The following is a 21,811-nucleotide window of genomic DNA, read 5'->3' on the forward strand; positions in this document are numbered from 1 at the left end:
AGGATCTTCCCCAGGTCAGATATGGCACAAGTCTACCACATCCGATGGAAAGGGGCAGTGGAAATTAACCTGCTCCTGCCAGTTCTCTAGAGAGTATTAGGTAGTGGAATCTTCCCTGTGTCAGGTCTCTGACTGAGCTGGCTGCTTGGTTACAGGAGCCAAGATAGTGGCAATTTCGGACTAGACCACAGGGCTCCATCTAACCATGGGACTCCCTGCAGGTCAGGTGCTCCCCTGGCTGAGCTGCAGGAGCCAAGATGGTGACAACCTCGGACCTCAGGGCTCCCTCTAACCGCGGGACTCCCTGCAGGTCAGATGCTCCCCCACCAGATATGTGCCCAGGCAGCTGTAGAGCTGCCCAGCTCCTTCGTGTGCAGAAGGAACCCAGGCAGGCTGTGTCCTGGGCAATCCTTCACTCTGGTGCCCTCTGCATAGCTGGCTGAGCTACCAGAGCCTAGATGGTGGTGACCTTGGACCACAGGGATCCGTCTAACCCTCTGTCTAACCATGGGACTCCCTGCAGGTCAGATGCTCCCTCACAGGATACGTGCCCAGGCAGCTGTAGAGCTGCCCGGCTCCCAGGCAGCAAATTCATGAAATTCTTAGACAAATGGATGGAACTGGAGAATATCATCCTAAGTGAGGTAACCTAATAACAAAAGAACACTCATGGCATGCACTCACTGATAAGTGGATATTAGCCTAGAGGCTTGGAATACCCAAGACAAAATTCACATATCAAATGACGCCCAAGAAGAAGGAAGGAGAGGCCCCTGGTACTAGAAAGGCTCAGTGCAGCAGGGTAGGGGAATACCAGGCCAGGGAAGTGGAAAGGGGTGGATTGGGGAACAGGGAGAGGGAAGAGGGCTTATGGGACTTTCAGAGAGGGGGGGATCCAGGAAAGGGAAAATCATTTGAAATGTAAATAAAGAATATATTGAATGAAAAGAAGATGGCATTTACCTGCAGGTACAGAGAAATGTGGTACGATTTTAACTAACATAACAATTGATGATGCAAGGGAAGTGAAACTTTTTTCTGCTCTAGTAAGAGAGGTCTCTGGAGAACCCTCCTTTACTTCTCCAATGTCAGCAACACACATGATATTTCACAAAAGATGACATACTTTTTTTCTAATCCAGTTGGTATGTATATAGTTATAGAGAACTTTAAAATCAAAGAGATGATTCCTAAGTTCTGTGCAGCCCAGCAATGTTTGTAGGAGACTCCATCTTTACAGTAAGGGAAGGGCAATGCCAACAGGAGAGGGAGCATGGAGGTACAGAGTGAGGGCATGAAGGGTGTGCTGAGGCTGAGGTGAGTAGTGGAGAGCTTGCCCAAAATGTCCAGTGCTGCTGAAGGGAAGCAGAAGGAAGGGTGTGGGAACAAAGTCTCTATGTATACTAATTAGGAATTATGGAGAGTGGATTGAAATTACTGAAACAAGTCTTCAGCCCTAGTCAATAACTGCTAATTCGTTTTGTCCTTTGTGGTAGAAATTATTCTCCCTCAAAACCAACTGCTTCATATTATTAGATATCGAAATACTTCTGTGCAATTCAAATAATATATATTTGACAAAGTATATCAACCATGCCAAAAATGCACACTTTAAAATTGACAGTGTATTTAACAACAGCTAAAAGAGAACTATGGAGAATTCTCAAACTAAAGAACTAATATTATTTAATAGATGGAATATAATGATTACCTCAATTTGATCATCTTTCATGAAAATGAAAACAAAATTCATGAACTTACTAGGTGCATGAGAGAATGACATTCTTTAAAAGATTAAAATTAGACTTAAGGTCCATGAATTCCATTCCTCAGCGTGCATATAGAGGAAATGAATGAAGGATCTCAATGATGATCAGAACATCACTCTTCCTCAAGGAAGGGGGAAGGTTTGCAAGAGAAGGTCCCTCGTGGGCACTTATTTGAATGCATGATTCCCGGTTGGCGAACTATGGAAGAAGGATTAGGGGATGTGGCTTTGTTGGAGAAAATGTGTCTCTGGAGATGGACTTTAAGATTTCAAAAGCATAAGCCATGCTTGATCTCTTTCTCTCTATCTGCAACATATGGATTAGGTTGAAATCTGGGCTTTTATTCTAGTGGCATGCCACCCTGCCTGCCTGCCATGGTGCTAACCAACAATAAGTTAGTAGATTAAACCCCTAAAGCTGGAAGCAAGCCTTCAATTAAATACATTCTTTTATAGGTTGCCTTAATTATGCTATGTCCACCCAACATTAGAACAGTAGCTACGGAAGGGGGCTATCACTAGAAATGTTAATATATATATATATATATAACTGTATATCTGTGTTAATATATGTATATATTTAAATATTTTCATGTTAATTTATGTACATATAAATATGTTTACATATAGCTCACTTAAAATGTGTAAATATACACATATATCTATATATTTGTATATATATGTAGTATGTATGTGTGTGTGTGTGTGTGTACAAATACAAAGAAATATCCAAACCTTTTAAACCTAGGGTCTACAGACACATGGCATGACCTTAATAAGAGTACACTAAATAAACTGAGCTAGCAAGCAAGAAAAAAAGAAAATAACACTAGTTGAAATTATAGAAAGAAGATTTGCTGTCTGCAGGGACACAAAAGGATCACTAGGTACTGTAACACGCTGAGCCTTAGATTTCTGGTGGTGCAAACCGACAGGGGTCTGCCTGCACTCAGGAACTGAGCACGTAGGAGGCTTTTGTCTGCCAGCCCACCGGGCTCAGGCCAGTGTCCTGCCCAGGAAGCTGTGGAAGGAGAGAAGCCCTGCGGCCAAACTCGTTGTCTACAGGGACATAAAAGGATCACTAGGTACTGTAACACCCTGAGCTTTAGATTTCTGGTGGTGCAAACCACCAGGGGTCTGCCTGCACTCAGGAACTGAGCACATAGGCGGTTTATCTGCAAGCCAGTCCATCGCAGGACCTGTGTCCTATGTGAGAATCAACAGAGGGAGTGACCCCCACCACAACTTCCTCCCTCCATAATAGAGCAGAGAGAGAACACCTGGTTGACCTTGACAACCTAAGTATAGCATTGCTTGAGGCAAGATTGAGAAGGGCTCCAAAGGCACAAAAAAGGAAGCCAGCATATCAGTAATCTGTGCCAGAAGAAACCCAGTCATCCAGTGTTGCAGAAATAACCTTAAAGATCCACAGTAGGTTGAAGCTCCAGCCAGTGACAATAAGACCACCTAACTCCTGGGAGAACCAGAGGGCTAAAGGCAAATGTAGGAATGTTACTAACAGAAACCAAGGTATTATGGCAGCATCTGAACCCAATTCTCCAACATTAGCAAGTCCTGGATACCCCAACACACCAGAAAAACAAGATTTGGATTTAAAATCACTGGTCATGATGCTAGTACAGGAACACATGAAGGACATACTTAAAGAAATTCAGGAGAAAATGGATCAAAAATTAGAAGCCCTTACAAGGGAAACACAAAAATCATTGAAAGAAATTCAGGAGAATACAAAAGCCAATAAGGAGGAAACACAAAAATCACTTAAAGAAATACAGGAGAACCTTGATCAACAGGCAGAAGTCATGAAAGAGGAAACACAAAAATCGCTTAAAGAATTAGAGGAAAACACAAACAAGCAAATGACAGAACTGAGCAAAAATTTCCAGGATCTAAAAACAGAAGTAGAAACAACTAAGAAAGCACAAAGGGAGACAACTTTGGAGATAGAAAACCTTGGGAAGAAATCAGGGACCATAGATGCATATATCAACAACAGAATACAAGAGATAGAAGAAAGAATCTCAGATGCTGAAGATACCATAGAAACTATGGACTCAACAGTTAAAGAAAATGCAAAATGCAAAAAGCTTGTAACCCAAAATATCCAGGAAATCCAGGACACAATGAGAAAGCCAAATCTAAGGATCATAGGTATTGATGAGAGTGAAGATTTACAACTTAAAAGGGCCAGCAAATATCTTCAACAAAATTATGGAAGAACACTTCCCTAACCTAAAGAGAGAGATGCCCATGAATATACAAGAAGCCTACAGAACTCCAAACAGACTGGACCAGAACAGAAATACCTCCTGTCACATAATAATCAAAACCCCAACTGTACTAAACAAAGAAAGAATACTTAGGGCAGTAAGAGAAAAAGGGCAAGTAACATATAAAGGAAGACCTATCAGAATTACACCAGATTTCTCACCAGAGACCATGAAAGCTAGAAGATACTGGGCGGAGCTCATGCAGACTCTAAGAAAACGCAAATGCCAGCCGAGACTACTATACCCAGCGAAACTCTCAATTACTATAGATGGAGAAACCAAGATATTCCATGACAAAACCAAATTTACACAATATCTTTCTACAAACCCAGCCCTACAAAGGTTAATAGGGGGAAAGCACCAGTACAGCGAGGGAAACTATACCCTGGCAAGAGCAGGATATTAAGCTTCTTTCATCAAACCCAAAGAGGATAACCACACACGTATAAAATTAAAATCAAAAATGTTAGGAAGCAATAACCACTACTCATTGATATCTCTTAACATCAATGGACTCAATTCCCCAATAAAAAGACATAGACTAACAGACTGGTTACATAAACAGGACCCTACATTTTGCTGCTTACAGGAAACACACCTCAGTGTCAAAGACAAAAACTACCTTAAAGTAAAAGGCTGGAAGACAATTCTACAAGCAAATGGTCCCAGGAAACAAGCCGGAGTTGCCATTCTAATTTCAGATAAAAATGACTTTCAACCTAATGTCGTGAAAAGAGACATGAAAGGTCACTACTTGCTGGTCAAAGGAAAAATCCAACAAGAAGAACTCTCAATCCTGAACATCTATGCCCCAAATACAAGGGTGCCCTCATTCATAAAAGAAACTTTACTAAAGCTCAAAGTACACATTGCACCTAACACATTAATTGTGGGTGACTTCAACACTCCACTCTCACCAATGGACCGATCAGGAAAACAGAAACTAAACAGGGAGACAATGAAACTAATTGAAGCTTTGAACCAATTGGAGTTAACAGATATATATAGAACTTTTTATCCCAACGTAAAATAATATACCTTTTTCTCAGCACCTCATGGTACCTTCTCCAAAACAGATCATATAGTTGGTCACAAGACAGACCTCAACAAATATAAGAAGATTGAAATAATCCCCTGCCTCCTATCAGATCACTAAGGAGTAAAAGTGGTCTTTAGTAACAGTAAAAACAACAGAAAGCCCACATACACATGGAAACTGAATAATACTCTACTCAATGATACCTTGGTCAAGGAAGAAATAAAGAAAGAAATCAAAGATTTCTTAGAATTTAATGAAAATGAAGGCACAACATACACAAATCTATGGGACACAATGAAAGCAGTGCTAAGAGGAAAACTCATAGCTTTGAGTGCCTTCAAAAAGAAATTCGAGAGAGCCTACACTAGAAGATTAACAGAACAACTGAAAATCCTGGAAGAAGAAGAAGCTAATTCACCCAGGAGGAGGAGAAGACAGGAAATCATCAAACTCAGGGCTGAAATCAATCAAGTAGAAACCAAGAGAACCATACAAAGAATCAACAAGACCAAAAGCTGGTTCTTTGAAAAAATCAACAAGATAGATAAACCCTTAGCCAGACTAACCAAAGGGCACAGAGAAAGTATCCAAATTAACAAAATTAGAAATGAAAACGGAGATATCACAACAGAAACTGAGGAAATTCAAAAAATCATCAGATCCTACTACAAAAACCTCTACTCAACACAACTGGAGAATCTGGAGGAAATGGACATTTTCTTAGACAGATACCAATTACCAAAATTAAACCAGGATCAAATAGACCATCTAAACAGACCCATAACCCCTAAAGAAATAGAAGGGGTCATAGATAGACTTCCAACCAAAAAAAGCACAGGACCAGATGGTTTCAGTGCAGAATTCTATCAGGCCTTCAAAGAAGACTTAACACCAATACTCTTCAAACTATTCCACAAAATAGAAACAGAAGGAACTCTACCCAACTCCTTCTTCGAAGCCACTATTATGCTGATACCAAAACCACACAAAGATCCAACTAAGAAAGAGAATTTCAGGCCAATTTCCCTTACGAATATCCATGCAAAAATACTAAATAAAATTCTTGCCCACTGAATCCAAGAACACATCAAAACGATCATCCACCATGATCAAGTAGGCTTCATCCCAGGGATGCAGGGATGGTTCAATATACGGAAATCCATAAATGCTATCCACTACATAAACAAACTCAAAGAAAAAAAACACTTGGTCATTTCATTAGATGATGAAAAAGCATTTGACAAAATTCAGCATCCTTTCATGCTAAAAGTCTTGGAAAGGACAGGAATTCAAGGCCCATATCTAAACATAGTAAAAGCAATATACAGCAAACCGGTAGCCAACATCAAACTAAATGGAGAGAAACTTGAAGCAATCCCACTAAAATCAGGGACTAGACAAGGCTTCCCCCTCTCTCCATATCTTTTCAATATAGTTCTTGAAGTCCTAGCTAGAGCAATTAGACAACATAAGGAGGTCAAAGGGATACAAATTGGAAAGGAAGAAGTCAAATTATCACTATTTGCAGATGATATGATCGTATACTTAAGTGACCCTAAAAACTCTACTAGAGAACTCCTACAGCTGATAAAAAACTTTAGCAAAGTGGCTGGCTACAAAATCAACGCAAGCAAATCAGTAGCCTTTATATATTCAAAGGATAAGCAGACTGAGAAAGAAATTAGGGAAATGACCCCCTTCACAATAGCTACAAACAGCATAAAGTATCTTGGGGTGACTCTAACCAAACAAGTGAAAGACCTCTATGACAAGAACTTCAGATCTCTGAAGAAGGAAACCGAAGAAGATCTCAGAAAATGGAAAAACCTTCCATGCTCGTGGATTGGCAGGATTAATATAGTTAAAATGGCCATCTTGCCAAAGGCAATCTACAGATTCAATGCTATTCCCATAAAAATCATAACCCAGTTCTTCATAGAGCTAGAAAGAGCAATTCTCAAATTCATCTGGAATAACAAAAAACCCAGGATAGCTAAAACTATTCTCAACAGTAAAAGAACTTCAGGGGGATTCAATATCCCAGACTTTAAACTCTACTACAGAGCAATAGTGATAAAAACTGCATGGTATTGGTACAATATCAGGCAAGCGGATCAATGGAATAGGATTGAAGACCCAGAAATGAACCAACACACCTATGGACACTTGGTCTTCGACAAAGGGCCTGAAAGCATCCAGTGGAAAAAAAGATTGTCTTTTCAACAAATGGTGCTGGTTCAACTGGAGGTCAGCATGCAGAAGAATGCGCATCGATCCATTCTTATCTCCTTGTACCAAGCTCAACTCCAAATGGATCAAGGACCTCCACATAAAACCTGACACACTGAAACTAATAGAAATGAAACTGGGGAAGACCCTTGAGGACATGGGCACAGGGGGAATGTTCCTAAATAGAGCACCAATAGCTTATGCTCTAAGATCAAGAATTGACAAATGGGACCTCATAAAACTACAAAGTTTCTGTAAGGCAAAGGACACTGTCAAAAGGACAAAACGGCAACCAACAGATTGGGAAAGGATATTCACCAACCCTAAATCTGACGAGGGCTAATATCTAATGTATACAAAGAACTCAAGAAGGTAGAACCCAGAGAACCAAATAACCCCATTAAAAAGTGGGGTACGGAGCTAAACAAAGAATTTTCACATGAAGAACTTCGGAGGGCTGAGAAACACCTTAAATGTTCAACATCATTAATCATTAGGGAAATGCAAATCAAAACAACCCTGAGATTTCACCTCACACCAGTCAGAATGGCTAAGGTCAAAAACTCAGGAGACAGCAGGTGTTGGCGAGGATGTGGAGAAAAAGGAACACTCCTCCACTGCTGGTGGGATTGCAAGATGGTGCAACCACTTTGGAAATCAGTCTGGCGGTTTCTCAGAAAACTGGGCATGTCACTTCCTGAGGACCCTGTTATACCGCTACTGGGCATATATCCAAAGGATTCTTCAGCATGCAATAAGGACACATGCTCCACTATGTTCATAGCAGCCCTATTTGTAGTAGCCAGAAGCTGGAAAGAACCTAGATGTCCTTCAATGGAGGAATGGATACAAAAAATGTGGTATATTTACACAATGGAGTACTATTCAGCCATTAGAAACAATGAATTCATGAAATTCTTAGACAAATGGATGGAGCTGGAGAACATCATACTAAGTGAGGTAACCCAGTCTCAAAAGATCAATCATGGTATGCACTCACTGATAAGTGGATATTAGCCTAGAAACTTTGAATACCCGGGACATAAGCCACAAATTAAATGATGTCCAAAAAGAATGGAGGAGTGGGCCCTGGTTCTGGAAAGACTCAGTGCAAGAGTATAGGGGAATTCCAGAACAGGGAAGTGGGAAGGGGTGGATGGAAGAATAGGGGGACGGAAGAGGGCTTATGGGACTTGCGGGGAGTGGGGACCCAGAAAAGGGGAAATCATTTGCAATGTAAATAAAAAAATAAAATAAAAAATAAATAAAAAATAAAAAAAAGAAATTATAGAAAGAAAAAGCAGGTATTTGGTAGCCAAAATAACAAGAAGGGAGAGGAACAACTTTGGATTTAATTTCTAAAATTAAATTTTGGATTGTCTTTAAAGATGAAAATAACCTAAAGCAATTTGTATGACTATGAGAACTGTAGCCTGTGTACAATTGGTTACAAGTGTACACCTTATACATGGATGTGACACTATTCTGAACAATTCTCAGAGTCCATAATTTCTGTTAATAAAGGTATGTGTTTCTATGCAGGTTGTTTAGGGCTGTTGCTCTTTGTGATGGTATAATATTTCACTAACAGGAAATAGAAGACTTCATCCAGTCTTCTGGAGAACATGGAGTTGTGGTGTTTTCCCTGGGGTCCATGGTGGGTAGCCTAACAGAAGAAAGGGCCAATGTGATTGCAGCAGGCCTTGCTCAGATTCCATAGAAGGCGAGTTACAGTGTCTCGGTGATACATCTTCACTGAGATGGTCATATGCTCTTCTAGATCTGATTGTAAATGCCTCCTGTGTGAAATTGAAGTTGTCCTGATGACATCAACATGAATTTCCCATGTACACACACACACACACACACACACACACGTACACGCACACATTGTGTGTAATTTTTAAAACAAGCTGGCTACTTTGCTGGGGGGGGGGGGGGAATGCAGCCCGTGCTCCAGGCTTAGCTCCACCAAAGGCTACCTGGTGGCTTTCCCAGGAGCTGTGATCTAATGTTCTCCCCTTAGCTCTGAAAACAGCTCCTGCCAGCTCCACGTCCAGGAAAGCCTGCTCCTCCCAGCTAGTTTTGCTAAGCTGCCAGCTACGGCCCCAACAGCTTTCTTTCTCCTACCCTCCTTAGATCCATGGAAGAATAACACTAGACATCTTTATTAATTTAGAACTTGCCAGATAACACAAATGCTGAGCCAAGAATATCCTGCCCTAAGAATTTCCAGCTACCCAAGATCTTACATGGTTGTTGAGTGCCTCCCTTTCCAAGGCCTGGCCAAAAGGCCGTCCTCTTACACTGTTTCCCTTCTCTTCCTCCTGGGACCTGAAAGTCCCACCTTTCCCTTCACCCAATAATTGACTGATGCCTTCTTTATTGACCAAATCAAGAAACAATTAGGGGATCATATTTTAGAATCAGCTATTCCCGATACCCCTCACATTTTTGTCCTATTTAAAAAAAAACAACAAAAAAAAAACAAACAAAAAAAACTCTTCTTCCAGTTCTTCTAGATATAAATTGAACATAACCATAACAAATAAGTATGAGGTAGAAATGACATCTAGTCCATCAAAATTATTAGATAAAGTACTCTACCATATTTCCTAACTGAAATAATTATGATTCTATCTCTGGATTATGTTTAGAATTTTAGCCTGTAACATCACTTGAAAACCATATTGTCTACGCTGTAAACTGCCTCAACCTTAAGCAACTTCAGTTTGATTATGAGACTAAAACTAGTCTTCAACCCCATCAGAAATCCAAGAATGACTAAATATTACCTGAAAATATAGGAAGCACAGAATATAGCTTCCAACACAGACAGTCCCCAATTTTTCAGAACCTAAGAGAATCCTTGATCAGTCTTCTGGCCGAGGATCATCTATCTGACAGACTTACAATGTAGAATTATTTGAAGAGCCACTGACTCTGTCTCGACAAAGTCGACTATATTGTAAAATGTGTCCTTCTCTGGACAGTATTGTCTGTAGAAGAAAAGGGCCATTTTTGCCCAGTAGGTGCCTTGCCACAAAAGCAACCTTGCCTGGAAGTAAAGATGCTCACATCTTCTTTGAGCCAAGAAGGAGTTGCTTGTATGGAGCAGGTATGTCTCATTGTCAAATTATTAAAAAACATTAAATATCATAGTTTATGGATTTCTGATGTTTTTGAAGACTACTTATATACATAAGCTAATCTGAAATGTTAAACCTTGACTATTCTCAGCTATTTCTAGTTGAAATATATCGAAAACACCTGCTTATAATTAAATCAGAAAGCTAACATAACCATGAGTTTGCTATCTGGCCCTTAACTTGTATTGTTCAATCATCTGAAATCAGTCATAAAGGACTGGGTCTGAGCTTTGCATTCCTGAAAGGGTTCTATAGGCACAATGACTGTCTAAAAGTAACAATATTAGAATACAACTTCAATTTTGTATCAACTATGAAGATCTCTATCAATTAAGATAATGGCTACACAATCAACTTCACCTATTTCCTCCCTGTTCAAACTTATGACCATTCCCGAATTCCCTAAAATGGCAACCTGTAAAATAACTATTAACAGATCCCACACACCCAGGGAATCAAGCTGACAACTTTCCATAACTTCTTCTGCCTGAATAGGGACAACAAAATATCTTTAAAGGGGAGATGAAGGGTAGGGAAACTAGGAGATTAAGGTAGGCCTTAAGAAAGCCAAGTTACTAATTGTTATCCAGTCATGGATGCCTAGAAGGCTCAGGGCTTGACTGAACTTTTGACTGGATCTGTCTGAAAGGTTGAATGAGGCAAGATGACCTGGAATCTGTGACCCAGGGAGTCCATCAGGTCAGTTTAGCATCTTTGAGAGTAAGTGTGATCAAAATTGTATATTCTGTAATATAAATATCTCAAAACAAATTTAAGTACCAACAGGAGATCTGGATGGATTGTGTAAGGTGCACAGACAAGTTGGGTTGAAATTTTGTTAAGGATGGCACAAAGAATTTGTCTTGTTTGATTTTCTTGAATATTTCTAGTTCTTTAGGAGGTCTCCCTCTGTCGTGTCTGATCCTTATAACTCTGGAAAGGGTCCAGAATCTATTCTCCTTTTCTGTGAAGACAAATCTTTAGCCTTTCTCCCAAAATAGCATGTTGTTGAGCCAATAACTAGAAAAACTTTTAGCTTGACCTCTCTCCCAGAGGAATAATTATATAACCACAAAACTCAAAATCACACCCATTTTCATAAATAATTTAAAATGCCTAATGTCTTCCCTGTTGGTTCCTAGGAACCTCTTTGATCCCTGGCATCTGGGACTTTCTAGTGAAAACCCCCAGTTACCTCTCCCCCACTGCTACCCAACTCCTTTCAAATTCCTGACCCTTTGTACTTCTGTACAACAAAGGAAGATAGAACATCTAGAGATGATACCCAGAGGTTAGGTGTGCCCCCCCCCACATTGAGGGATGGGGCCACCCACCCACCCACCTCAAAAATAGTAATCCAGAATTCCTCCTGTGAAAAGGAAATGCAGGGACAAAGAGTAGAGTAGAGACTGAAATAAAGGCCATCCAGTGACCGCCCCACCTAAAGATCCATCCCATCTGCAGACACCAAACCCAGACATATTGCTGGTGCCAAGAAATGCTTGCTGACAGGAGCCTGGTATAGCTGTCCCCTGAGAGGTTCTGCCAGAGCCTGACAAATACAGATGCAGATGCTTGCAGCCAACCATTGGACTGATCATGGGGACCCCAATAGAGAAGTTTGGGCAAGGTCTGAAAGAGCTGAAAGGTTTTGTCACCCCATAGGGAGAACAGAAATATCAACCAACCAGACCCGCCAAAGCTCCCAGGGATTAAACCACCAACCAAAGAGGACACATGGAGGGACCCATGGCCTGAGCCGCATATTTAGCAGAGGATGGCTTTATCTGGCATCACTGGGAGGGGAGCCCCTTCATCCTGTGGAGGCTTGATGACCCAGGGGAAGCAAAATGCTAGGGTGCTGAGGCAGGAGTGGGTGTATGGGTGAGGGAGAACCCTCATAGAGGCAGGGGGATGGGGAGGGGATGGGGATTTGTGGAGGGGAAACTGGGAAGGAGGATAACATTTGAAATGTAAATACATAATAACCAATAACCAATAAAAAATAACCAATAAAAGATGAAAAAATAATTTAAAAGAAATGATGTAAGCTAAACAAATCTTGTATGAGCCTAGGCTTCTACTCTGCATGTCAGGAAATTTAATCCAGAATTCTTGTGGAGCCCACGTTCGAAGAAACTGAGTTCTTATAAGACTTACATAAGTCTCACTAAAGCATTACCTTTTGTTTATAGTATAATCTCATTCTTAGGCTTCTTTTCCTAATCTATCATGTCAGGAAATTTAACCCAGAATTCCTGTGGACACCTTGTGTGAAGAAACAATATTCTCTTGCAGGGCTTCTTCAACCCCACACCCACTAAAGCGTTTTTTATATTGTATCTAGCCTGTATCCACCCTTGGAGGCAGCATCCTTTCCTTCTGCCTTCCTCCAGTTCATAGCAACAGACTCCTTCCATAAGCTGAGGCTCCCGAGAGTTTTTTGTTTAAGTTTCCACCACATGAGCCACTAAATAACTCCTCCTCTCACAGAGAGACTGCATCTTTCCTCCTTCCCCCTGCCACACACACACACACACACACACACACACACGCACGCACATACACACACACACACACACACACATGCTCACCCCCACGCAAGCATGCTAACGTTCGCCTGCATGAGCGGAAACTCATTAACTTGTACATAAATAAAAATAATTCCTTATTTTAAAATGGAATTTGTACTCTGGTCATTTGCTTGTTATTCTTTTATCTTATATTGTTTACTATTATTGTTTTATTATCATCATCATCATCATCATCATTATTATTATTATATTATTGATGCCTAGTATTTTTCTAAGTAAAACAGAGAGAGAAAGGATGTGAATTTGGATGGAGCAGGATTTGGAAAGGGATTTGGGGAGGGCAGACCATAATCAGAATCTATTACATTAAAAATGTTTTTTTTAAGAGGCAAAATAGAAAAGAAAAATATATAAATTTCAAAAATGGGGTTGTATCATGCAGCAGTATGAAGAGTATTTGCATCCTTGTTGTAGTCGCTCCTCATGATTCTCATCAATCATCCTCAGTTCTGGCTCCTTACACAATGGGTTTTTCTCTCCATTGTTTCTTAGTCTCCTCTGAATTCTAGCATGAGTAACTTAACATTTGACCAAAGGAATAAGAGGCTAGCTTCACTTTAACAGGCTCTTTGGAGATTTGAAGGCAAGAAGCCAGAAACGTTGGGCTCCAACACTCGTCTGTATAAATGGATCCCACAGAATGACCTTCTAGGTAAGCATCAGGACACAATTGCAACATCAGCAAAGCAAATGTCAGCACTAATGCATTTATGACAACTGCGATATAGTCCTGACAAAAATGGGTAAAGAATTTATATGACTATTCTGTTAACTTTCAAGATGGAGGGAAATCATTGTGATTTTTGCTGTAATTACATTTCAGGCATATTTAAGTCACTTCTCGATATTTTACTCTACATCCTATTTCTATAACTTCACATCTACCTTTTTCCTAGAGTAGAGTAATTTTAAATGCCAAGGAGATTGGGATTTTTCCATAATTGACTCTTCATTTATTATGATCCACATAAAGAGATGTTGCCCCAGGTGTCAAAAGGTGCTCAGTCTGATTCGTTTGCCAAGAGCACACAAATCCTACTGCTTGGTTCAAGCCATCAAGGGCAGTGACTTCACTGTTTCCTTAGGAGAACATATTCTCCTGAACCACAGCCTGAAAACTGTGGAGACACTCCATGTTTTCTCCACTTAGAGGAGCTCTGCCCTTTTTGTCCATTGCAAATAATCCTTCTACTTCCACTTCCTTTCTATGTTGACTTCACTTGAAGCTCCATGGACTTGCCTTAAATTCTCACAGGAACAGTACAGTCACGTGGTTATCATAATGTTCTCCAGAGCACATTTTACAAGTCTTCCCTTTACCCTCTGCCTCTTATTTTCTTTCTCAGACTTGTGGTTAACAATACTTTAATTTCATTCCTGTCTCTCCTAGGTCATCCCCAAACCAAAGCTTTCATAACTCATGGTAAAACCAGTGGCATCTATGAGGCGGATCTACCACGGAATCCCTGTAGTTGGCATTCTTTGTTTGGAGATCAGTTTGATAACATTGTTCACTTGAAGACCAAAGGAGCAGTCATTAAGCTGGACTTTGTCACAATGCCCAGTACAGATTTGCACACTGCACTGAAGACAGTCACTAGGGAAGATTAAACACTGTAGGGTTATTCTGTTTTCAATATGTTCAGCAAACACATGTTCTTTTTGTAGTGGCCATATTAAATTTCACTAAAGCATTTGCTTATGTGAATAATAAATCCAACCCTTGACCATTGATCACCCTGACATCCTGACATTAATCTGGTTTTACATTGTTAAATCAGACAATCAATGCTCACCTTTTTTTTCTGACCTCTACACATGCTACATGGGACATGCCACTCCCCCAGAGCCACGAGAAGACATAATTTGAATAAAGAGGAAAAAAATGAAGGTGATGAAACAAACCCATTTCCTCTGCTGTCTTGTCATTATGGTGTCTCTGTAAGAACTATGTGTTGAATTCAGACCCTTGAGAAATCTAGGCAAATTATCAAATAGCTGCATCTGAAGCTTATGTCATCTTTTCAAAAAATGTCCATTCCTCATCAGTTACCAATTTTTAAGCATTAATAATAGTTTATTGAGATTTCAAAGATGTTTAACACTGTTTCTTCTCAAGGGCATCAACATATTCATCTTCAAATGACACTGAACCACTTCACTTGCAGGGCTTGGAATGACTTACAAATATTTCCTATCCTGGAAAGAGTTATTTCCTGTTTCCCATTTGGAAAAAAAATTCTCAGAAAATACCATCCTACATGCAAACTAACAAACATATATCAATCAAATCTACACTGCAACTAGTACTCTACTACTGAATCTATAGAGTCTCATGATACTTTCCTTGAAACAATCATGGGCTATATGCACTAAGAAATTAATTGGTTTTTCAATGTTTGTCTTTATTTATAAGGAGAATATCATGCAGTTATCCAGAATCCACCTGATCAGCCCCTGGACCAAGCTGTCTTCTGGATTGAGTTTGTCATGCGCAACAAAGGACCCAAGCACCTGCGTGTGGCAGCCCATGACCTCAGCTGGGCCCAGTACCACTCTCTGGATGTGATCGGGTTCCTGCTGGCTTGTGTAGTGACTGTGATGTTCATCCTCAAAAAGTGCTGCCTCTTCTCTTGTCAGAAGTTGACTAAAGCTGGAAGGAAGAAGAAAAGGGAGTAATTGAACTGGGCAGGACTGACACATGGGCCTCTCAAGTTAATCATGTGATGGTAGGGTCCTTCATTCTGTGACAAGATCATTTTTTCATAAGTACTTATCAAGTCAGAAGATTTTTTTTCTCCCAGAGATTTAATAGTTCTTTTGGAATTAGTAGTATTTCAGCCAAAGATAAAATTGGAAGGGAAACATAGTAAAACTAATAGAGTCAACAGGAATGCACACAGAAATTTTACAAATTTACTTCTACAGAATAAAAGTTAAACCAATGAATGTTACCTCTGAAGAGTTGGCTCCATGGCCTATCATTCAGTCAGGCAAGACTTCTTCCTTGGATGCCAGGAATGCATATAAAAGCTATATCCAGTAGCGTCGGATGCTGCAGTATAAGAAAACCAAGAAATGTGAAACAGAGCCAGGAGGATTATCTGAAGCTCTCAGGTCTACCAGTCTGTTTTTCAACAAGAAATAACTTGCCCCAGAATGTGGAAGGGAAACATAACACTGGAGGGAGGGAGTGGTCTGACAACCCGTATGTGTGCCAAGGCATAGGTGTTCCACACTCAAAATAATAAGCACAAGCATGTGTGCCAAGGCATAGGTGTTCCACACTCAAAATAATAAGCACAAGCATGTAAATATGTGCATACATATGGGAGTTAAATACACACACACACACACAGAGAGAGAGAGAGAGAGAGAGAGAGAAACACACACACCAAATATTTCCAGTGACTAATATATTGTTTATGGATAAAGGTCACTAAAAAGCACACTTTTTTTGCAAATACTGAGCAAGCTTTCATTTTATTTATTCCAAACTTTACAGGATGAATTTCTAGATTAAAATTTTCAGGATTGGAGCTGCATGAAACCTTAACCTACATTTGTTCTTAGGAGCGTAATACTGTTGCAGACTCTCATGTGGTACACTGAGCCTCTGAATGGCCTCTTCCTTAAAATACCAAGATTGTCCTTGGAGCTGGAGAGATGGCTCCACAATTACTATCCTATTTCCTCTTTCAGAGGACCCACATTCTATTCCTACCCCCATATGGTGATGAATCAGGACTAGCAGTAACTCAGGTGTCTTAAGATCTTCCACCCTCTTCTGGCCTCTGTTGGTACTGAAGTCACATGGCACAGAGACACAGGCAAGAGAAGCCCACATACACATAAAATAAAATTAAGGACTAAAGACAAGTTGTGGTGTCATGAAATGAATTCTATTTCCATTCAACCCTTTACAAAGAATAATGAGATTTTTCTCCTTTTCATAATTAGCCTTTGGGAACAGATGTAAGATTTTAATTTATGTTTTGATAACACCGAATAAACATGCAAAATAAGCTGTTCTCACACAGTTGCAGGATGTGTGTATGTGTGTGATGTGTGCCCCCTTTTACAAAATACAATGTACTTTACCTATCATCTTTGGATTTATGCTGGGACTTTAACATTTCAATAGAAGATGTTTTGAAATTATAATTATGGCTGGCAAGATGACCATGTGATTAAGAGAGCTTGCTCTGCCAGAATGAGAACTGGGATAACGAAGCATGATTAGAAATGACTACACCAAGAACTCTGCCGCCCACCAGTCAGTTAGGAGAGGCTCTCCACCATCTTGGCTCTCGGATGCCAGAGAGAACCGACAGCCCGAGGTACACAGACTTAGCCCGAGGCCAACATCGCCGGGGTCTAAGCCCGACAGGTGTTGGCCTGCACCCAGGCCCTGAGCTGTTTGGGGGGCCATCGGTGTGCCAACCTGGCCAGGAGGTTGTCAGCCCGGCAGTCTGTCCCAGCACTTGCAGGAAGCTCGCACAGCCATTTTGCCTACAGGACACCAGAGAGTTCTAGCAGGCAAAGCCAGCTAACAGTCATAGACCGAGGCCAACGTCATGGGGGGTCTAAGCCCGACAGGCGTTGGACTGCACCCAGGCCCTGGGCTGTCCAGTGGGCCATCTGTGTGCCAACCTGGCCAGGAGGTTGTCAGCCCGGCAGACTGTCCCAGGACTTGCAGAGGGTGTGCGCAGCACCATATTGGCTACCTGACAGAACCACTTAGCAGTCATAGCCCGAGTCGAACAGTACTTGGGCCTAAGCCTATCAGGCTTTCGCCTGGACTCAAGGCCTGAGCAGCTAGGCTAGCCTTGTGTACACCAACCCGGTTGGGGGATTGGCTGCCCGGCAAAGTGATCAGCACTCGGAAAAGGTCCCCGCAGCATACACTATCAGCACCCCCTGAAGGAACAAACGGGCATCACCTGGTTCAGAGAGACAATCTGGGGCAAGGCACACTAGGGCTCCAAGGGCATCTGAGAGGAGGGCAGCACATCAGCAATCGGCAACAGGTGAAACCCAGCCATCCAGTGTTGCAAAAATAGTCTTATAGCCTCACAGGAGGCTCAGACACCAGCCAGAAACAAGACCAACTAATACCAGAGATAACAAGATGGCAAAAGGCAAATGTAGGAATACTATCAACAGAAATCTAGGCAATATGGCAGCGTCTGAACCAAACTCTCCAACAACAGCAAGTCCTGGATACCCCAACACACCAGAAAAACAAGATTTGAATTTAAAATCACTGGTCATGATGCTGCAAGAGGAACACAAAAAGGACATAAATGAATCTCTTAAAGAATTACAGGGGAACATGAATAAGCTAGAAACCCATATAATGGAAACACAAAAATCACTTAAAAAAAATTCAGGAGAACAAGGCTCAAGAGATAGAAGCCAATAAAGAAGAAACGCAAAAAAAAAAAAAAAAAAAAAAAAAAAAAAAAAACTTAAAGAAATGCAGGAGAACTTCAGTACTTCAGTCAACAGCCAGAAGTCATAAAACAGAAAACACAAAAATCTCTTAAAGAATTAAAGGAAAACACACACACACACACAAAAAAAAAAAACAAATGAAGGAACTGAGCAAAACCATCCTGGATCTAAAAACAGAAGTAGAAACAACTAAGAAATCACTAAGGGATACAACTTTGGAGATAGAAAACCTTGGGAAGAAATCAGGGGCCATAGATGCAAATATCAACAACAGAATACAAGAGATGGAAGAAAGAATCTCAGATGCCGAAGATGCCATAGAAGTCATGGACTCAACAGTCAAAGAAGAAGCAAAATGCAAAAAGCTTGTATCCCATAACATCCAGGAAATCCAGGACACAATTGAGAAGACCAAACCTAAGGATTATAGGCATAGATGAGAGTGAAGATTTACAACTTAAAGGGCCAGCAAATATCTTCAACAAAATTATGGAAGAAAACTTCCTTAACCTAAAGAGAAAGATGCCTATGAATATACAAGAAGCCTACAGAACTCCAAACAGACTGGACCTGAGCAAAAATACTTCCCATCACATAATAATCAAAACCCCAAATGTACTAAACAAAGAAAGAATATTAAATGCAGTAAGAGAAAAAGGTCAAGTAACATATAAAGGAAGACCTATCAGAATCACAACAGACTTCTCACCAGAGACTATGAAAGCTAAAAGATCCTGGGCAGATCTCATGCAGACTCTAAGAGAACACAAATGCCAGCCAAGAATATTATACCCAGCAAAACTCTCAATCACCATAAATGGAGAATCCAAGATATTCCATGACAAAACCAAATTTACACAACAGCTTTCCACAAACCAAACCCTACAAAGAATAATAGGAGGAAAACTCCAATACAAGGAGGGAAACTACACCCTGGAAAAAGCAAGATAGTAACCTTCTTTCATTAAACCCAAAAGAAGATAACCACTCAAGTATAAAAATAACATCAAAAATGACAAGAAGATAATCACTATTCCTTAATATCTCTTAACATTAATGGACTCAATTCCCCAATAAAAAGACATAGACTAACAGACTGGATAAGGAAACAGGACCCTACATTTTGCTGCATACAGGAAACACACCTCAGTGTCAAAGACAAAAACTATCTTAGAGTAAAAGGCTGGAAGACAATTTTACAAGTAAATGGTCTTAGGAAACGAGCCGGGGTAGCCATTCTAATATCAGATAGAATTGACTTTCAACCTAAAGTCATCAAAAGAGACACAGAAGGACACTTCTTGCTGGTCAGAGGAAAAATCCACCAAGAAGAACTCTCAATTCTGAACATCTACGTGCCAAATACAAGGGCACCCTCATTCATAAAAAAAACTTTACTAAAGCTCAAAGCACACATTGCATTTAACACAATAATTGGGGCTGACTTCAACACTCCACTATCCTCAATGGACCGATCAGGAAAACAGAAACTAAACAGGGACACAGTAAAACTAATTGAAGCTTTGGACCAATTGGATTTGACTGATATTTATAGAACATTTCACCCTAAAGCAAAAGAATACACCTTTTTCTCAACACCTCATACTACCTTCTCCAAAATCGACCATATAATTGGTCACAAGACAGACCTCAACAAATATAAGAAGACCTCAAAATAATCCCATGCCTCCTATCAGATCACTATGAAGTAAGAGTGGTTTTCAACAGCAACAAAAACAACAGAAAGTCCACAGACACATGGAGGCTGAACAATACTCTATTCAATGACACCTTGGCCAAAGAAGAAAGAAAGAAAGAAATCAGAGACTTTTTAGAACTTAATGAAAATGAAGGTGCAACATACCCAAATCTTTGGGACACAATGAAAGCAGTGCTAAGGGGAAAACTCATAGCCCTGAGTGCCTCCAAAAAGAAACAGGAGAGAGCATACACTAGCAGCATGGCACACGTGAAAGCTCTGGAACAAAAAGAAGCTATTTCACCCAGGAGGAGTAGAAGACAGGAAATCATCAAACTCAGGGCTGAAATCAATCAAGTGGAAACAAAGAGAACCATACAAAGAATCAACGAATCCAGGAGCTGGTTCTTTGAGAAAATCAACAAGATAGATAAACCCTTAGCCAGACTGACCAAAGGGCACAGAGAAAGTATCCAAATTAACAAAATTATAAATGAAAAGGGGGCTATAACAACAGAAACAGGGGAAATTCAAAAAATCATCAGATACTATTACAAAAGCCTATACTCAACACAGCTGGAGAATCTGGAGGAAATGGACAATTTCCTAGACAGATACCAAATACCAAAATTAAATCAGGACCAAATAGATCATCTAAACAGTCCCATAACCCCTAAAGAAATAGAAGGGGTCATAGAAAGTCTCCCAACCAAAAGAAGCACAGGACCAGATGGTTTCAGTGCAGAATCCTATCAGACCTTCAATGAAGACCTGACACCAATACTCTTCAAACTATTCCACAAAATAGAAATGGAAGGAACACTACCCAACTCCTTTTACGAAGCCACAATTACGCTGATACCAAAACCACACAAAGATCCAACAAAGAAAGAGAACTTCAGACCAATTTCCCTTGTGAACATTGATGCAAAAATAAACAATAAAATTCTTGCCAACCAGATCCAAGAACACATAAAAATGATCATCCACCATAATCAAGTAGGCTTTATCCCAGGGATGTAGGGATGGTTCAATATACAGAAATCCATCAATGCAATCCACTACATAAACAAATTCAAAGAAAAAAACCACTTGGTCATTTCATTGGATGCTGAAAAGGCATTTGACAAAATTCAGCATCCTTTCATGCTTAAAGTCTTGGAAAGAACAGGAATTCAAGGCTCATACCTAAACATAGTAAAAGCAATATACAGCAAATCAGTAGCCAACATCAAACTAAATGGAGAGAAACTTGAAGCAATCCCACTAAAATCAGGGACTAGACAAGGCTGCCCCCTCTCTCCTTATCTTTTCAATATTGTACTTGAGGTACTAGCTTGCACAATTAGACAACATAAGGATGTCAAAGGGATACAAATTGGAAACGAAGAAGCCAAACTATCACTATTTGCAGATGATATGATAGTCTACCTCAGTGACCCAAAAAACTCCACTTGAGAACTCTTTCAGCTGATAAACAACTTCAGCAAAGTGGCAGGTTATAAAATCAACTCAAGCAAATCAGTAGCCTTCCTAAACTCAAAGGAGAAGCAGGCTGAGAAAAAAATTAGGGAAATGACACCCT

General features: G+C 40.3%; 1 pseudogene; it reads left to right on the forward strand.

Annotated features, from left to right (window-relative positions):
• The first annotated feature begins 1,273 nt into the window (after positions 1–1,273).
• Positions 1,274–15,749, forward strand: LOC127696725 (UDP-glucuronosyltransferase 2B17-like; annotated as a pseudogene).
• The last annotated feature ends 6,062 nt before the right edge of the window (positions 15,750–21,811 follow it).

Source organism: Apodemus sylvaticus, chromosome 11 (assembly GCF_947179515.1).
Source record: "Apodemus sylvaticus chromosome 11, mApoSyl1.1, whole genome shotgun sequence".
In the NCBI taxonomy this organism is placed as follows: domain Eukaryota; kingdom Metazoa; phylum Chordata; class Mammalia; order Rodentia; family Muridae; genus Apodemus; species Apodemus sylvaticus.